We start from the raw sequence: 18,784 nt of genomic DNA, 5'->3' as shown, positions 1-18,784 counted from the left end.
TTGAAAACCAGAAAGAAGGTTTGGGGTACGAAGATCAACCACCTATAAAGGGAAACCACATCCCTCACACGCCCGAATAAAAAAGAGGAAATACCTTCTTAGAAATAAGAAGTGTAAATGTTTCCTATGTGGAGAAGAAGGGCATTTTGCGAGGGAATGCCCTAATGACAGAAGAAATGTCCGAAGAGTTGCTATATTTGAAGGACTGGATTTACTAGAAGAATGTGATATAGTATCAGTACAAGAAGGAGAAAATCCGAGTGATGTCATCTATTCAATATCTGAAGGAGAAAATGGAGATGATATGGTAAGGGGTATTAATTCTTTAATTATTAATGAAACTCTTTATGTTATCAGAGAAACAAATCGAACCTACTGGATTGGCAAGGAAGACGGTTGGCAGCCCATGGTTAAAGTAACCCAGGCCCAACATGACTGTGAGCATCAATGGCAAATCAATAAAGAGATTCCTTATCAACATATCAGATGTTCCTGTTGCAAACGAGAAACAATAAGGAAGCAAAGGATGTATTACCCAAATTGCAATATTACATCCTGCGGGCAATGTGGGCCCAAGTACTTCAACAAAAGGGTCTCTATTACCAAGACTAGGCCTATAATCTTTAATCAAAGACCTTTGTTGCAGGAACAACAAACTTATATTTCTTGGTGTGAATCTGAGATGGAAAGATTTAATACCAAGATCCATAGCATAAGGATGGCGATCAAAGCAGTAGAAGAAGAAATGCAAGCCATCAAATTAAAGGCTGATGAAGAGAAAGAAAATCTACTATTAAAAATAGATTTTTTGGAACTAGAAAAATCAAGATTTAAAGAAAACACTGCAACATTATGAAGAAAGAGAAGAAGTCCAAGTTCTTATTGATCAAGGGAGAGAAAAGATATTTTCAAAAGTAGTTGGACCAAGTAAGAATGTTAACAGACTTTTTAATTTAATAGTAGAACTTGAACTCCCAGGAGCAAGGAATTCCAAGGTACATGCTATCCTTGATACGGAGGTTACTACCTGTTGCATAGATGAAAAGGCAGTTCCCATTGAAGCTCTCGAAGAAAATACTTTCATGGTTAAATTAAATGGGATCAATTCTCAAACTACTGCAAAGAAAAAGCTCAAAGGAGGACTGATGAAAATCGGTGAGCATTCATTTAGAATTCCTTACACATATGCTTTTTCAATGAAACTAGGAGATGGAATTCAAATGATACTCGGGTGCAATTTCATCCGAGCCATGAATGGAAGGGTACAAATTGAAGGAAACGAAGTTACATTCTACAAGAATGTTACGACCATAAAGACACAGCAAACAAGCCCTTCCGCATCCGCCATAGAAGAACTGGACATGGAAGAAGAAGAGTATAATATTATTGTTGAACAATTATATACAGAAGTTCCTGAAAGGACATCCTTCCAAGATAAGTTTTCCAAACTTCTTGATAAATTAAAAGATGCTGGCTATATTGGCGAAGATCCGATAAAATTCGGGGCTAAAAATCAAATTACTTGTAAATTAGAGATTAAGAATCCTAACTTTATTATTGAAGACAGACCCTTAAAGCATGTTACACCCCAAATGGAAGAGTCATTCAGGAAGCATAGTAGAACTTTACTAGAATTAAAAGTAATCAAGCCAAGTCAAAGCCGGCACAGAACCACAGCTATAATTGTCAACTCAGGAACAACTATAGATCCAGAAACAGGCGTAGAAAAGAAAGGAAAGGAGAGACTGGTATTCAATTACAAGCGCCTCAACGACAACACTCATAAATATCAATACTCCCTCCCTGGTATAAATTCAATAATTAAAATAGTTGGGAATAGTAATATATATTCCAAATTTGATCTCAAGAGTGGATTTCATCAAGTAGCAATGCACCCTGACTCCATTGAATGGATCGCTTTCTGGGTCCCTGAAGGCCTCTATGAATGGTTAGTCATGTCATTCGGCCTCAAAAATGCTCCTGCCATATTCCATAGAAAAATGGATAGCTGCTTCAAAGGTACGGAGCAATTTATAGCCGTATATATAGATGATATCCTAATATTTTCTAAGGATGAAAATGAGCACGCCAGACACCTTGAGATAATGTTAAAGGTTTGTAGAGATAATGGGCTTGTCCTTAGCCCCACAAAGACGAAGATAGGTGTTCCAACAATTGATTTTCTGGGAGCAGCCATTGGCAACAAAAAGATCAAGTTTTAATCTCATATTCTTAAAAGAATCTCTGAATTTCAAGATAGTGATCTTCAGACCTCAAAAGGCCTTCACTCCTAGTTGGGTCTTCTAAACTATACTCATTCATACCTACCACACTTGGGCAAGACTTTAGGCCCATTATACTCCAAACTGAGCCAGACTGGTGAAAAATGTATGAACAACCAAGATTGGGCCTTAATCAACAGGGTCAAGCAAACTGTTCAGAAGCTTCCAGATCTAAATTTACCCCCTGAAAACTGTTTTATCATTCGTGAAACTGACGGCTATATGGAGGGGTGGGGAGGAGTATGTAAATGGAAGCTATGCAAACATGACCCCAAAAACACAGAAAAAATTTATGCCTATGCAAGTGGGAAGTTCTGTCCACCAAATCAATCATAGACGCAGAAATCCATGTAGTCATGAACAGTCTTAGCAGCTTCAAAATCTATTACCTAGATAAGAAGGATTTAGTCATAAGAACTGACTGTCATGTCATAATATCCTTTTTCAACAAAAGTGTCATAAATAAACCTTCCCGTGTCTGATGGATCGCCTTTACAGACTTCATCACCGGACTAGGCATTCCTATACAGTTTCAACACATAGAAGGTAAAGATAATGTTCTAGCTGATGCATTATCTCGTTTTGTGTGTAGCCTAATTACAGGATGACATCCTTAAGCCGAGACCCCGACTACTTTGGAAGAAGCCCTGATGAAGATAGAAGCACAGCCCAATCCTCTAGCATCTAGATTGTTGGCCCAACTCATTTCCTCCTTAGTGAATATGAGTACCTTATGGGAGCCACCACAGGGACATGAATCCTCCACAAAGAAGAACATGACATACGAAACAAAATGACCATTATTGAAAAAAACAAGCATCTAGACACCTACTCGACAATCTACGTGAACTCGAGCTTATCTGCCAACTCAAAGAATTGGACTTCCAACGAGAGGGCATTATGAAGGACCACACAACTATTGGAAGGAGCATCTTCCAACTATAAAGGAATCACGACTTTAATTATGGGAGCACTACTTACAACTACAGTTTATTACAAAAAGAATGGAAGACGTGTCACCTTAAGGAGCCATGGTGGGCTGCAATATCCCTCAAAATCCAATACTTTAAGTAAAGTATAAGTCAATAATGTAGCTTTGAGTCTTGTCAGCTTTAAAGATGCCTCAATAATGTAACTTTAAGTCTAGTCAAAATGGATTGAGCCCCGGGGTGCCATCCATCTGTAAAAGCCTAAAGTGCTTTAGGCATAGGGTGATCTGTAAAGAGGATAAAGTGTGAATGATGATGAAGCCCAATGAGCACCCAGTCCACGCAATAACCTCTATATAAACCCACACCCGCTAGACTCTTGCAAGCACCAGAAGACCTCCGAAACCTTACTTGAGTCCTAAACTTGTAAGTCTGTTTTCTTATAATTGGAAGTCTTTAAAGTCTTGTTTATTATAACTTGAGTCTTGAAAGTCTTGCTAGTTCAGTTCATTATCTCTTGTTATAATAAGTTTTCTTGCCCGCCCCCGCCTTTTTGGAAGTCTTGAAAGTCTTGTTTATTATAACTTGAGTCTTGAAAGTTTTGCTAGTTCAGTTCATTATCTCTTGTTATATAATAAGTTTTCTCGCCCGCCCCTGCCTTTTTGGTATCAGAGCTTGGTTTTATGGCTGAATAAATCTATTAAGGTACTCTAGGTGAATGTAAGAGACTTATTTGAATTTCCAACACAATCTTGAAAATTACCTGGAATCTCCCCTAGAATGGCATAGAGGCTGGACCTAATAAGCCCATAAGCAAGGAGATTATTGGGTTAAGAAGTAGAGATTATAATCATAGTACTTAATAAGGCGACCGAGCAAGAAGCTAATCTGCAAAAGGTCGCAGGGCGCATAAGACCCAAAGATTGGGCCGTTGTGAGTCGGAGGAGAAGAAAAGTTTAACTACTCCTAAGCTGTACACGTATTATGATAAATGTCTGAAAGATGGGAACAATCTATCCAGCAATGTTATAAGTCTCGAACAGTAAACCTAGAATACCTTGACTTAGCAGAAACAAAACCAACCTTTAAGGAACTAGCTCACAACCTATCAGTCATTCATAATCACATCTATTTGTCGTGTCGAGTACACCTCATGCATTTCAAACAAATTCAGGAAGAATTAGTGATCCTTAAGAGAAAAAAATCAGAAGCTACAACAAGCTCTGATTAACTTAACAAAAGAAGTCATTGATAATCATCCATTAACAGAATTAAAGGCTCAAGAACTAATCAATAAGATCATAGAGCAACCTACAATAATAGAGGAGCAAGCTCGAGTATTATCCGAAGAGTTAAGAAGAAAACTTAACAAAGTCGAGGCCCTACTTTGTAAAGTAGAGACCTGAACAAATACAAGAGCTATATTAATACACAGGCAAGCTCAAGCTACATAGACGCTCTTCAAGCAACAGAAGGAATAGAGACTCCTGCACTTGGCTTCTGTAGACCAGGAGATTACAAAGGACCTGTAACAAGCTCCACAGCTCTTATTAAGCAAGGCAACACACAAATCCAACTACTGGTTCAAATACAAGAAAAGCTGTTAGCACTAGAAGAAAGAATCAAGAAACTTGAAGCAAAAGGCTCTCTTACCAATATTCCAGACGAAGTTATTCAAAAGCTAACTGAGAAGGTAAGCTCCTTAAAGATCTCTGAAAATCCTAAAGAGAAACCAGGAAAATTATTAGTCTTCAAAGATCCATTTACAATCCTAAAGGAAGAAAGGGCGAAGCTTAAATAATGGCCACAATAACAATACAAGAACTCCCAGTAACAACAACAAGGAGAGTTACGGAGACTACACCGTTATTTGAAGATCAAATTCGTGATTATCGGCGAAGTCAAAGAAGGCGATATAATAACCAACAAAGATTACAAAGATTACGGAGAAGGATTACTGGATCTCTTGAGCAATAGCTAGACCCGCAGGTCCAACTTCGACTTTTTATGCAAGAACGTGCATCAATTGTACCAGTTGAAGTGCTATATTACTCTCGACGAGATGACATCCACTACAGAGTCTATGTTCACCGCTCAGAAGAAGCGATTCTTGTTACAACAAACCAAGTTGATCAAGCCTTTATTCAACAGGAAATCTATGATCAACTACAAAGAAGTGGTATGAGATTCATTCATATGGGAGTAATTCAAGTCAGAATACAAATACTTCAACGACTTGAAGAAGGAACACTTGCTCTAATTGTATTTAGGGACAATCGCTGGCAAGGAGATCAGGCAATTCTTGCGACAATGGAATTTGATCTACCTAATGGCAGTCAACTAGTGCATGTAATTCCTGACATGCTTACAATTTCTGATTTTTATCAAAATATCCAAATTTCAGTATTGACAAGAGGGGAAGTGGTAGCCTAGTGCCACTACCGCCTTCTGGTCATCTTCCACGAGCGTCACCGCAACGACGACAGAGTCCGTACTTCAGGCGTTGGAAGAAGCTGACGAGCTCCGGCGTAAGGCGACGCCCGGAGATGATGAAGAGGCAGGCCGAGTAGAAACAGACCCGTGGGCCTTGTACTATTCAGAAGCTATCTCGACCGCTGTTGGAAAACGAATCGCGGTCCGGAGATTAGACCCAGCTCGGTGCAGACCCGCACAGGCAAAGCCAAAGAGACGACGCTTCTGTTGGAATATTGTTCAGAAGAAACTACGGAAGGCGACCGCGACAGACGCCGTGAAGATTGGTGATGGAGTTGCTGGTCCATCAGGCAAGAACCAGCGACGGCTTCGTACAGCCAGCTGTCCAAAGGCTGTACATTATCAGAGTCAATAATGGAGCGTGATGGACCCAGGCTTTTTGCCCGTTCCTTTGTCCGTGTCGGCCAATGTTGGCCAAGACAATAAACGTGGTTGAGTCAGCCACGAGTGTCCTTTTCTTTTGTCACATCGAACAATGTGCCTGAAAAGCACCCAAAGGTGGTCGTCCATGTGCCATACTGTTCAACAGGGGTCCGCTTGGATTCCTGGTTTTGGTAAACCAACGGCGGGCTCGTGGTTTTGAGCCCAAGGTTTTGCAAAAGTGACGTTGTCTCATCACTTAGTCAAGACTTAGTGGAGAAGAAAAGAATCTTCGCATGTGACGATGGGGCCCAGTGAGCACCTGGCATGTGACGATGTCCTTTTTCTTTCTCTATTTAAGTCCTATTGTAATAGGGTTGCAAGGTAGAAATGAGCGATCCTCGTGCCTTACTTCCCTCCTGTTCTCCCTTCAATAAAATTCGTTGGTCCTCTGTGAAGTGTCTCCGTGTGCATCTTCTCTGCTTGTTCTCGGCTCTAGGTATAGGCTCTGTCCTGAGTCGATTTCGAGAAGACGATCCTCTCTCTTTCCTTGGTATCAGAGCTTGAAAGGAGTCTTGCTGAGGCTGGTGTGTAGAACAACGACGTGCTAGCTATTGTTGCTTGTAAAGAAGCTGTGTGCGAAGTCTACTGCTCCCTGAACTCATCGAAGGACATCGGGTAACAAAAGATGTAACCGCCGTAAGACGCAGGAGGCGCAACAGGGAGAAGTTGAGTTCTCGAGGTGAAGGCTTTAAGAGTAGGCCCTGTTGTTGCAGGAAGTAGTCACAGCTGTCCAAGAAAGTTGTTGTATCACAGCGCAAGTTCACTCTGTTCACCGCCTCAACACCATCTCTCATCAAAATCCTTAGTAGGTATGGAAGGATCCTATTATTATTGCTCGGATGGTGAAGAACAGCACGGTTTCTATGATTACACAGGAGGCTCCTATGGTCCAACGAACGCCGAGGTCTGGAGCGACTCAAACTACGATGAGGGAAGAAGTGAAACCCACTTTTTCTATGAGGGCTCGTTTTCTCTGCAACAACTAGTCTGGGTCTATTGTGAAAATGAAGCGTCAACGACATCTGATGAAGGACGATCACAACCCAACTGTTCCTGCCAGAACGCTTCATCATCCAGATCAGACGATATTCCCCTGCGTTCTGATTCCGAAGACAATCGCATCTCATCCAACTGGAAAACGGACGACGACGCCAGTTCAGTAGCCAGCGAAGCATCATGTACGATTTCGTCTGGTTCAACTGACCAAACTGACTCATGCAAGCACTCCTATGCAACATCGACATCTAAATCAGAGACTACAACCACTGACGAGTCAGCGTCTTCATGGGAGACAGCCACGACCTGCTCCTGTGAAGCAGTCGCAGCGTCTATAGTATGCCTATGCTATAACTCGGCTGAAGAAGCTCTGAGATGGGACGACGATCCGCCTGCAGATCCAGACTGTACTCAGGCAAAAGAAAGGATGTCCCATCCTTTTTCGGAAGGTGGTGGGGGAAGTGGTAGCCTAGTGCCACTACTGCCTTCTGGTCATCTTCCACGAGCGCCACCGCAACGACGGCAGAGTCCGTACTTTAGGCATTGGAAGAAGCTGACGAGCTCTGGCGTAGGGTGACGCCCGGAGACGACGAAGAGGCAGGCCGAGTAGAAACAGGCTCGTGGGCCTTGTACTGTTCAGAAAGCTATCTCAGCCTCTACTGCAAAACGAATCGAGGCTCGGAGATTAAACCCAACTTGGTGCAGACTCGCACAGGCGAAGCCAAAGAGACGACGCTTCCATTGGAATATTGTTCAGAAGAAATTGCGGAAAGCGATCGTGACAGATGCCGTGAAGATTAGTGACGGAGTTGCTGGTCCGTCAGGCAAGAACCAGCGACGGCTTCGTACAGCCAACTGTCCAAAGGCTATACATTATCAGAGTCAATAATGGAGTGTGGTGGACCCAGGCTATTCGCCCGTTCCTTTGTCCGTGTCGGCCAATGTTGGCCAAGCCAATAAACATGACTGAGTCAGCCACGAGTGTCCTTTTTCTTTTATCGCGTCGAACAGTGTGCCTAAAAAGCACCCAAAGGTGGTCGTCCATGTGTCATACTGTTCAACAGGGGTCCGCTTGGATTCCTAGCTTTGGTAAACCAACGGCGGGCTCGTGGTTTTGAGCCCGAGGTTTTGTAAAAGTGATGTTGTCCCGTCACTTAGTCAAGACTTAGTGGAGAAGAAAGGAATCTCCGCATGTGACGATGGGGCTCAGTGAGCACCCGGCATGTGACGATGTCCCTTTTCTTTCTCTATTTAAGTCCTATTGTAATAGGGTTGCAAGGTAGAAACGAGCGATCCTCGTGCCTAACTTTCCTCCTGTTCTCCCTTCAATAAAATCTGTTGGTCCTCTGTGAAGTCTCTCCATGTGCATCTTCTCTGCTTGTTCTCGGCTCTAGGTACAGGCTCCGTCCTGAGCCGATTTCGAGAAGACGATCCTCTCTCTTTCCTTGATAACAACTCATGATAATTCTCTAAATATATCCATTTTATTTTTAATTTTAAAACTTTAATAAAAATTTAAAAATATAACAGTAGGTTAATAAAATATATATATATACTAATATCAGAATAATAAATAAATAAATAATAAAATATAATTTAAATTTTTTATTAAAGATTTTCATTAAAAATTTATTCTTAAAAATCTAAAATTTAAATTAAATTAATATTATTCGCTCTAAATAAACTCTTAAATTATATATATATATATTTTAAAAAAATTCAAACTTTTAATCTCATCAATAAATTTTGATGGTTTAATTTTATTAAAAATTTACATCATTACAATCCCCGATTTCTAAATTTGTCCATTTTTATTTTCAAATTTGGAGTCTTAATCAAAAATTTAAAACGTCCAAATAAAATAATTCATTGGCAATAGCAAATAGATTACTCTAACAGTTTATTAATAGCGCATTGTAAAAATAATTAAGCTAATAAACATTCATTCATTCTTGTTGTCAATTCTCTTCGTACGAGTACCTAATTAGTTAGAAGACCACAAATTTATTACAATCGAATAACAATCAATTCTCAACGGACACATACTTTTGAAGAGAAAACTCATCTCACTTTCTAACCACTTGACAATCGATTATAAGATGATCATATAATTTAATTTTTTATATTATTTAGGAACAGAACATTTCTTGCTACCAATTCTTGCATACAAGAGTAGTAATGTATGGAGATACAAAATCCACTCTACCCTGTGTAACTCACTTCCTATTCACTTATCTTCTTAGTCATTAAGATTTACCTTCTCCGTGTTAGTCATAGGGAGAACTGCCAGGGATCCTGAAGACAAACACTTCGCCTTTTTACCACAGGAGATACAAAATTCAACTCTAACTAATTGTTCCTCCTATAACTCTCACAAGCCTCTTCACCTCCGCTTCATTATTACATCAAGTTGTAGAAGAGCACAATAAAGGTTATCTGAAGGCTAGGGATGGGGCTACTGAAGCTGGAGAAGGCCACCGCTGGACGCCCATGCGTTGATCTAGTAGTGGAGCAACCCCTTGGCGAACACCATCACATATATCTGGTGTAAAAATAATTTTTCTTTGGGTCAATTACTTTTAGTATAGATATACGTCAACCAACACAAAATACACTTAACCTACCTAATGTGCCTTTCTTTGGGTCGACACAATAGTTCAATTTAGTAGCACATATGTAGATAGATTCAAGAAACCCCTAGGAGCTTTAACTGAATAGATAAGAACTTGATCAATCTTAATAACTCAAAATTATGCTTATCAATCGATTGATATCATACGGTAATCAATTCATATGTTCCAATCGATCCAAAATCCTACTAGATGTGATTTCCGTGCATGATTCGATGAGAATAGCATTGAGAGGTCTTAAAACAAAAAATCCTTTAAAATTTTTAATCAATTGGAAAAATTCCCAATCGATTAATATCATCAATTGATTAAGTTGATCAATTCCAGTCAATTTTATCACGAATTAAGACTTTTAATTGATTGGTAAAATTATCAGTCGATTGATAGCCTGAATAAATTGACCTGATTAATTAGAAATCGATCCTTTATTCGATATAGTCATGATAATCGATCGAGCTAAAGGGTTCTATATATTAAATCTATATCTAGTAACCCAAAATACAATAAATATATGTTAGATCACTTTAATAGATTCAAATTGTATTCACTTATACAAATTACAATTAAATCCACCTTAAGAGATTAAATTCAACCCTAACAACATGTTGCCAACATCAAGGGAAATATTGTGTAACGACCCAATTTTCCTTGTTTTAAGTTCCAAAAGTGCTTTAAAATATTTAAAAATACTTTTAAAATATTCTAGAGATTTTTAGAGTATTTTTATGTAATTTTTGGAGGTCGTTTGATATTTTTACTAAACGAAGGAAGTTTCGACAAAAAAACATTCAAGCCGAGATTCGAAACATGGACCTCGAACCTAAACTGAGTCTTAACCGAATCGACCCAGCCAACTGTTCTGCAAACATTTTGTGAATGAATATGGAACGAAATATATTTAAGCAGTAGTTAGGAGCATTTTAAATAAAAGGGGAATAAAACGCTCAGCTAAGGATTTGAAACCATGACCTTTGACTTGGCCAAATCATGGTTGACCAACTGTACCAACGGGTTATGTTAATTAAGGAAAGAATGGATTATATTTAAGGTATAGTTAGTAATAGAAAACCTAGTTATAAAGGGATTAAGTTTTCCCTTTCTCGCTGAAAACCCGATCCTTCCTTCCCCTTCTCTCCCGATAGCGCAGCTCTTCACGGGCGAAAACGCTGCGAGCGTCTAGGCGTCTCCGGCGGCAGGCGAGGGGCTTTTCCGAGAGGTCCTCACACCATCGAGCTCCTCTCGTCAAGAAGAGACGCGGGCACAAAGGAATCGCCGAGGTTTCAAGCTCCACCCGAAACCCTAGAATCTGCTTCTCTCTCGCGGTTGTAAGTCCAAGCAAACCGCTGTAAGTACTACTCACCTGTGGTAGGAGTTGCTCCGAATTTGTTTAGATGTTTCCTTGTATCGCTTGAATTTGAAGCATGCTGTACAGAATTTTTCTGCTTGTGCTTGCTGCCGTGAATCACATAAAGAAGATAGAAGGGTTTTTGTTTGGATTAGATTTCGGACTCTGTTTACTTTTTTTTTCGAATTTCCGTGAATATTGTTGGATGGGTTTGCTGTCGTGAAGTTCAAAGAAGGATATGAATGCAGTTTTTATTGGTTGTTGTAAAGATTGGGGGTTTTGTGTTCTTGCTGCTGTGAATTTCATTTATGAATGAAAGGGGAATTGTTAGGTTTGATTTGTAGTTGTCCTCTGCTATTAGTTTCTTTATACATGAGGTTTTGATCTTACCGTATGGATTATAGTATCCATGCTATAGGTTTTTCTGTTAAACCTAGACAAGAACAGTCATAAGGTGCATAGTAGTTATAGATCTTTTGTTGGGTTATTTAATGAGCATGTACAACTTTTATTTGTTATTAGTGAGCATGATTAGTTCTCTTTACCACTAGAATGACATGAACAGCATGTGTTTAAGTGGTTCATTTTATGTTAGCTTTGTAGATTTTAGTTCGTATGCAATTAATTGGACAAGAACAACCCTTAATCTAATTACAAAGTGATAGTTTCTTTGTTGTTTAATAAATAGGATCAACCCTGTTTCAATAGCATTGCAAATTCAGCCCCCTAATTCCAGCATGTAGTTAAGTTTTAAGCATACCTTTAGCACTTAAATGTTGTATTCTTGTATGTCTACCTGCTGCCCATAAATTCCAGCAAGTTTATCTTCCTTTGGGCCGTGCAAATGGGCATAAACAACCCTTAATTATTAGTATGCAGTTCTAGTTTTTGCTTGCTACCTCCATGAACATGAACAACCATGCACGATTTAGCTTTCCTTGCTATTTAATGAGCATGCACAACTTGGTACACTAGTATGTTTGGATAAATCGTTTGTTGCTACTTAGAAGGACAAGAACAACCCTTTATTTAGTTAGAATGGGTTTAACATTTTCCTTGCTACTTAGAAGGGCAAGAACAACCCTTTATTTAGTTAGAATGGGTTTAGCATTTTCCTTGCTACTTAGAAGGGCAAGAACAACCCTTTATTTAGTTAGAATGGGTTTAGCATTTTCCTTGCTACTCAGAAAGGCAAGAACAACCTTCATTTAAAGTATGTAGTGTTAGTTTCTTGAATTTCTTGAACATGAACAGCTATTAAGCATATCTTGTAGTTTGATTTGTTTGCTTTATTTTTATAGCATGCTCAGTTAGTTGCAATTCTCTACTTGTTAGATACACTTGCAGTACTCGAATAGCATGAGCAGTATTGAATTATAATTTAGTTTCTAGTTTCTTGTTTTGATACATATACATATATGTGCTAGTTAGCTTTTAATAACTCTTTAATTTGAAGCATATAGTTAGTTGTTTTTGCTATTTTAATAAGATGAATAGCCATGTATTTTAGTGGAATGATTATGTGCCCTATTAAACCTTTTGAGGATTATGGGTAACTACAAGTAAGAAAAAGACCAAGGTCTAGTTAGAAAATATAACAAGTAAATTTAAAGTAAGAGGTTAGTACCCGACTTCCAAGGTTGTCGTTAAACAAATCCAGATAACCAATTCCAAGGTCTTGGCCCTGGTAAGACCAAGGTCTTTATCCTCATAGGACTGGAGGCTCGCTACCTCAGTCTCTATTAGAGAGCGCGCATGAGATGGTACTAAGCTTGGGCCCAAGAAAGAAAAGAAGAAAGTTAAATCTTAATTTCAAGTATAAGGCTATAAGTAAATGAAACAAGTATCACCTATGTTTAGAACCAGTAAAGTTCAGCTCTTATAATGCTAAGCATATAGTATTAGTTTTCATTTACTTTCCTTATGAGTTTATTGAGCATGATTAGCTTTATTTCTAGCATGCAGATTTATTCTTATATCATGAGTATGCAGATTTATTCTTATATCATGAGTATGTAGATTTATTCTTATAACATGAGTATGTAGATTATTTTAGTGCTTTGCTATAGATGAGCATGTTTAGCTTTTCTTTTTAGTATTTCAGTTTCAGTATCCTTTGCATCTTATGCACTTTCAAGTTTTTGTGAGATAGATTAGTACTTACTAAGCGTTTTGCTTATAGATTTATTTTCCTCCTACTGCAGATAAAGGAAAAGTTAAAGTGTAAAGAGGAAGGTGACAAGGAGGATGTCCAATGGAGGTGTGTGGTGCCAGGACTATGGAGAGGTCTGGGAAGTTTTGAGTTTTTCCTATTTAGTGGATAAGAAGTAATTGAGTTATACTCTATGGTTGATGTCATTGAGATTGTATTTTATATTCTATGTTCCTATTGAGTTTATTCGTGTTTTAGTTTGCATGCTGTGATGAGTTTCTATGTAATAGGTAGATATTATCATTTTTTTCACTTATTAAACTGCATGGGTGTTTGATATATGTTCCAACCGCCTGTGGCTGTGTATACTGTGTATGTTTTAATGTTTATGGTCACCAGTACAGGGGAGATTCTGTCGAAATTTTTTGGTAGGGATTCCTCGCGGTTTCGATCACACCGGTTAAGTAGGGTTAGTAGATAAGTAACGGTCATCCTTAGATAGTAGTATAGTATAGTAAGAAGGGTGGTCGTTACAGTTGGTATCAGATCAGTTTCCATTCTCCAGCATCACACACATCAGCATCATCCTTGCCGTCTTCAAGTAAGAAAGTATTTAAGTTCTTTCTTTTATTACTTTCCTTATTATTAACTGCATTACATAGTATTTGCTTATGAGTGCTTAAGTAAGATAGAAGTTTTTGTTTCTCTTTTCTTTATTCATATATATGTATGTTTAGAAAGGATGGAGAAGATATCAAGCCTTTTTCTTTGCATAATTAGATGGCAAGAAGAGGACATCCACGTACCGTTCGTACTGAGAACCAAGATCAGGAGAACGAAGAGCTTAGATCAACTGAGCCTAATCTCTCTGAAGTTTTTGCCCTACTCCAGAGACAAGTAGTAGAGCAGCAACAAGTGATTGCCAATTTGATGGTCAATCAGAAGCCAGCTCCTCCCACTCCCCCAACCATTAATGTGGAGACCCCAGTGATGACTGAAGTCCCATCAGTTGCCCTGGAAGTCACCACAACACCTAGAAGACAAGAAGCATACCTCATCCAGTGGCTGAAGTTGAAACCAGAAAGCTTCTCAAGCACGACTGAGCCCTGGGATGCCCAGGCTTGGTTCAAAACACTGGAGAGCACAATGGAGCTTCTTGACTGGCCAGAAGTCGAGAAGGTTAAGTGTGCCTCTTTCTGCCTATCGGGAGATGCTCGTATGTAGTGGGAGCGAGTTAAGAGTAGGAGAGTAGTCAACCAGATGAGCTGGGCTGACTTTGAGACAGAGTTTTACGAAGAGTTCTTCCGCCAACGGATCACCAATAAATATTGTGAGGAGTTTATAGAATTTAGACCAGGTGACCTACCAGTAGAAGAAGCGGTCAAAGGATTCGACAGGCTAGCTCGTCTTTACCTAGAGTTAGTAAGTACAGAGAAAGAACATGTTAGACTGATGCTCTGAAGGCTGAGACCAGAAATAGCACTTAATGTGAGTAATGAAACTCACCGACCACAGATTGGTGAAGAACTGGTCAGCAGGGTATTAATGAGCACTATCTGAACAGCATCAAGACACAACAAACGCAACACAAGTCAGTCAAGATTGAAGACAAGACAGTGGGGAAACAGGGACCCCAGTCAAGTAATCAGAACTGGAAGGACAAAGATAACAAGAAAGACCCAAGCAGGAAGACGTTCGGGTAGTCTGTGAATATCCAGAGGTATTTCCAGAAGAGCTACCTGGACTACCTCCCAACAGAGAAGCGGAGTTTAAAATTGAATTGGTTCCTGACGCCAGCCCAATTTCAAAAGCTCCGTACCGAATTTCTCTAGCAGAGCTAAACGAGTTACAAGAACAATTTCAGGAGCTACTTTAGAAGGGTTTCATTCGCCCTAGTCATTTACTCAGGAGAGCTCCAGTGTTGTTCGTTAAGGAGAAAGACAGATCTATGCGGATGTGCATGGATTTTAGAACGCTGAACAGAGAAACAGTTAAGGACAAGTACCCTCTTCCCAGAATAGATGATCTATTTGATCAGCTAAAGAGGGCAATAGTGTTCTCTAAAATAGACCTGCGCTCTGGGTACCATCAGTTGGAAGTGAAGGAAAGTGATATACCGAGAACGGCTTTCAGGACCAGATACAGATACTACAAGTTTGTAGTCATGCCTTTTGGTGTGACTAATGCATCAGCGGTCTTCATGGACCTGATGAACAGAGTGTTCAGGGAATACCTTGACAAATTTGTCATTGTGTTCATCGACGACATTCTAATCTATTCCAGAACCCCAGAAGAGCATGACACGCACTTGAGGATAGTACTGCAGACTCTTCAGCAAAAACATCTTTACACTAAGTTCTCAAAGTGCGAGTTCTGGTTAGAGCAGGTGGCGTTCCTAGTGTTGGAGGATCGGCGGCCGGCTTGAAGGGGGGTTGGATAGACGGCACCCCCAAATCGATTGTTTCCTACGTATTCGTTAGCACAGCGGAATACAAAGAATACAAATACGAATACGAAAGCTAAATACTAAATACAAGAATGGAAATGCAAACCGCTAACACGTTTGTTTACGTGGTTCGGAGATGATGCTCCTACTCCACGGCTGTCCGTAAGGTGGACGATCCCTCAATCCGTCGGTGGATTAGTCCCCGGAAACTCCGGCTAGCACAATCCTCCTTGTCGGTGGAGAAATCTCGCCACAACTCGATCAAGAACACTTGGATTGCTAGAGCACTAGATGACTACTAATTAGGCTTTAACCAAGTCTAATTTCGTCGCCTTGGTCGGCCATACCAAGCTCCTTCTTATAGAGCTTGGGAAAATCAGCCTTGCTGATTTGCCCGTTACCAGTCGACTGGTGCCAGCCCAACGGCACTCCAACGGCTATCTATCAGTCGACTGGTCCCATGACCAGTCGACTGATCCCAGCCATTTCGGGCACAGAATGCTTCTGTGCTCACCACCAGTCGACTGGTCCCAGTACCAGTTGACTGGTACAACCCTAAACTTAGGGTTTCCCATCCCGAGTACATTTCACTCGCACTCGGACCCTCACGACTCACTTGACTCTTCTTTGCAGCTTTGACCTCTTGCTTTCAAGCCTACTTCCTTTGGCTCTCGTCCCTCGGATGCATCCAAGCCCGCGGCTTGTCTCCAATGCCATCCTTCGCGTATGCCTCAAGTCGCTCGGCCCTTGTCCTTGCTGCCTTGTCCACGATCCCTCAGATGCATTCAAGCCCGCGGCTTGTCCTCAATGCCATCCTTCATCGGACCCGAAGCCGTCAACCTGAGTCACATGTGTCACCTGCAGTCCTGCACAACTCAAGTACACATATCAAATAACGAGGGTAAACCTAACTTAAACCCTTTGCCCAAACACCAAAATACATGGTCCCGCGGACCATTGGGATTGCTCCAACAATCTCCCCCTTTTTGGTGTTTGGCAATACGTTTAAGTTAGGGAAAACATATAGCAAATAAACATGCTAAAAACAAATGGACTTACGATGCCAAGGCTACACACTTGGACTTACTCCGCCGAATGGACTTACGTTGCCAAGGCTACACACTTGGACTTACTCCGCCGAATGGACTTACGTTGCCAAGGCTACACACTTGGCAACCGCCGAATGGACTTACATTGCCAAGGCTACACACTTGGCAACTGCCGAATCAAAATACAAACATGCATTGAAACCTATCACAAGGCTCCCCCTACACCTAAGCTCCCCAATGAGCTAGGATTTTACCACAGGCTTTTTAAGAACCTATCCCAAGGCTTACCCTACACCTAAACTCCCCAATGAGCTAAGATTTTACCACGGGCTTTTTAAGAACCTATCCCAAGGCTCCCCCTATGCAAAGGCACTTAAGGTTTTCCCAATTTAAACCTTACTTCTCCCCCTTTGCCTAACATCCAAAAAGTTCTCCAACAATATCCCAATTGTTGAAAACTTATCATCTAACTGACCCAAAACTCATGTATTAATCCCCCTTGGATCTCATACATCTAACCGAGTTGACATGGTCACATACCAATGCTGAAAACAGTTTCAGACTGGTATCAGTCGACTGCCCCCTTCGACAGAACCTTACAGAAACACTGTTACCAGTCAACTGGTATCTGCACCAGTCGACTGGTACCCTTTTTCTGAAAAAATCAGTCTTTTCCGGCCAACTTCAGAAATGCACCAGTAATTCCCTAGACCTCTAAAAATTCCCAAATTTTGTGGAGAGGTCTATTGTACCAGTGTCTACTTGGGAAAAATATATTACAAAATATATCTATCACCAATCCCAAGATTGACACAAAATCCAAAACTGGCTAAATGGTTCAATTGAACCTTGACCTAAAGTCCTAGTTTTGCCTTCCTTTTGATGTATTTGCCCATACCAACCCACAATGCATCCCTAGCATTGGTTTATATGGCATCTATACATCCAAAACCAATTATCATGCTATATGACCCCAAATGTCATATTTCTTGCATGAAACACAAACCATGTGTGCCAAATCCCTAGGTTTGAGACTCAAGTCCGTCTCTAAACCACTTGGCACACTCCATGGCTCCTCTAGACCCCCAAGTAGAACCCACCTGAGATCCATTGGCCATGGGTCCCAATTTGACTCTTTGAGCTCCCCCTAGAGCTCTTAGCCTTAGCCACCTCCCTAGGTGACTCATCTATTGTGGCTACACCACAATGATGTCCCTTAGAAGATCTCGTTATCTTCTTGACCTTGGACACATCATCCTTGCCATAATCATATGCAACCCTAGCATATTTATTTTTGGCCTTGGATGACTCTCCCTTGCCCTTATCATGTGCCACCCTAGCACATGGTCTTCTTTTAACCTTGGAGACACTAGATCGGTATCCCAAACCCGATCTATCATTGTTGGGTCTTTGGCTACCCAACACCATATTTAATTCCTTAGATCCAACATTGAATCTCTTAAGGAATTGTTCTAACTTATCAAGCTTTGACTTCAAAGCTTGATTTTCCCTTTCTAAGTTCCTAAACCTAGAGTCAACATGTCCACCTTGGACATTCCTAGACCTACCCTTTCTAGGCATATGTCTCCCCTTCTTGGGATTAATGCCTTGGTTCTCTATTACCTTCTTCTCCTTAGGTAATGAGAATTTAACTTGCCTAGGTCTATCATGCATAGGCCTCTTAGGGTTATGATCGATATTTACCCTATTCCTATCATGATATCTAAAACCAAAATTTTGCATGGGTACATAATGATAATCATTATTTTTCCTAGCATGCATGGGAACATAAGAATTTGCATTGCATTTCAAATTAGGGTATACCTCCCTTACCCTTGAAGCTCCCCCTTGACTTGAGCTCCTCTTCTTCTTCTCCCACTTCTTTAGATGCTCCAACTTCTTGAACTCTTCCTTCCTCGAGCATCTTGTGTGGTAGTGTCCAAGTTCTCCACACGTGAAGCATCTAATGTGCTTCTTCTCCTTCTTCTTCCTACAACTCAAATTAGATTCTAAAGGAATTGAATTGAGTTTAGGAGTTA

Source organism: Zingiber officinale, chromosome 4A (genome assembly GCF_018446385.1).
Source record: "Zingiber officinale cultivar Zhangliang chromosome 4A, Zo_v1.1, whole genome shotgun sequence".
Lineage (NCBI taxonomy): Eukaryota > Viridiplantae > Streptophyta > Magnoliopsida > Zingiberales > Zingiberaceae > Zingiber > Zingiber officinale.
This window is presented reverse-complemented; position numbering follows the sequence as displayed.